The following is a 2,233-nucleotide window of genomic DNA, read 5'->3' as shown; positions in this document are numbered from 1 at the left end:
ATTAGCATTATATATATATATATATATATATATATATATATATATATATATATAAATTATGCATTGTTATGTTAACTCAGCATCTGTGAGAGTCTGACTGTGTGTGTATGTGGTAGTAAAGCGTGTCTATGTAATTTACTCTTTTTTTTTTAACCATTAGAAATTTCAATGACATACTGCGATTTTATCAAAAGAACATTTATCAAAATATTTGATTATAATGTTCTAAAATCCTAAAGCACTCAACAAGATTTGCATTGCCTTAAAAAGAAAAACACTATTTACTGTGTTCCTGTGCATCAGGGCAGGATATCTACTTGTGCAGTAATTTCCCCATCTTGTCTCACTTTGTTTTTCCAAATTAAATGATCAACTGATTAACTGAAATAAATAATAACTTAATAGCAACATTTTTTGAAAGCAGGTCTTCATTTTCACTGCTGCATCATGCAGAGGTGAGTGAGTTTCTACATAATGTAGTAATTTATGAAGTCATGCTAAGAGTCCTAGTTGTTTATAAGAATAGCATACTTGACATGTGGGAGCTGTGGCACTTATGAGATGCAAACGTGTAATAAGGTGGTGCATTTGTAATAATTTAGTGTATTCTAACTTTCATTTTACTCATTACAGATAAATGTTGCAGGCACCGCATTAGACAAAAACAAGAAAGGCTCTCTACAAGAAAGGTCAGAGCAGACTTTTCCTGCTGAGGAGACTGAGGTCTTTTGGAGTGCAGGGGGCGCTCCAAAGACCTTCTATGACTCTGTTGTGGCATCAGTCATCTTCTTTGGAGCTTTCTGTTGGAGCAGTAGCTTATCTGTAGCTGAGAGAAAGCGTTTGGATAAGCTAATCAGTAAGGCCAGCTCTGTGATTGGATACCCTCTGGACTCAGTGCAGGAGGTGGGAAACGAAAGGACCCTAAATAAATGAACATCTCTCCCACCCCATGCATGAAGCTGTCGCAGAACTGGAGAGCTCCTTCAGTGACAGACTGCTGCTCCCTAAATGCACCAGGAAGCGTTATCACAGTTTCTTCCTCGCAGCACCTGTAAGACTTTATAACCAGCTCTGTTCCCAACAACCTTAATAAGTTGTTACATTCATGCTGATTCTTTGCAGTTTATGTCTTAGTCAGTTAAAAGACATACTGCTGTCATTTCTTTTTTTTCTTTCTTTCTTTTTTTTTTTTTTTTTGCAACTTTCTGGTGTTGTTGCTATTTTTTTCACATATCCATTACTGTAAAAATGTCCACAGCTGGTAATTGATTTTTTTTATCCTCCAGATACAGAGTATTATATTGTAAAACACTGTACAGTACAATACTATATTTGTTTTATTCTTCTATCTGTTATTTGTGTACACTTTTCAAAGGTTGTGTGACCACCTCTACTATAACTTTTGGTGCTGTAAACACAGCAACACCACCATTGTGGGACAATAAAGGGGTTTTCAGTTTAATTCTAAAAACCTGATTACAGAAAAGTCCAAATGTTAATCTTTGTACATCCAGGATGATTAAAAAGTGTTACTTGGTGTGAGAGTGATGGAAACGTGAAAAAAATAAAAGTGAACATAGTGTTTCTAAGCCATACCAGTGATATGTGTTTTTTTCTTTTTACTTTGCAATGAAAAGAAAACAGAAAATGTCTGTTGTGTTTTCACAGTCTTGTTCATGATTAAAGGCTAGCTGCTCATCTCTCCCAGGGTCATACAAGCAGCTTTGCTGCGTCTGAGAACCTGGTGTCTTAGAACCTGGTGTGAGAGCATCATAAGATTTCAGACTAATGAGCAAACTCTCAGATGGGCCCTAGAGTGTGTTGCTCATTTTTCCTGTTTTCATCTGGGATTCTCTTTGCTACTTTTTTTTATTTCATTGTATGAATCAATCCCAACAGCCTGTATTGAGCCAGCTCACATACGCATCTTTCACACCATATAAAGTTAACACCTCCCTTAGGGCAACTAGACATCCAGGGATGACAGACAAGAGACCGCTTTCAAGAAAGAAGCTACAGTTTGGTATTAAGGCTTGTTTCTGCTGCAGCCTTGATTGCTTTCCCATGCACTAAATTGAATTCGAGCTTGAAATCAATTTAGAGCAGAATGTGAGCAACGGACAGAGATTTCAGGCCAGTATTTATTAGAGTAGTTGTGACATGATAGATTTTATTCACCTTTATATATATATATATATATATATATATATATATATATATATATATATATATA

This window comes from Cyprinodon variegatus, unplaced genomic scaffold (assembly GCF_000732505.1).
Source record: "Cyprinodon variegatus isolate N-32 unplaced genomic scaffold, C_variegatus-1.0 Scaffold539, whole genome shotgun sequence".
NCBI classification, from domain to species: domain Eukaryota; kingdom Metazoa; phylum Chordata; class Actinopteri; order Cyprinodontiformes; family Cyprinodontidae; genus Cyprinodon; species Cyprinodon variegatus.
This window is presented reverse-complemented; position numbering follows the sequence as displayed.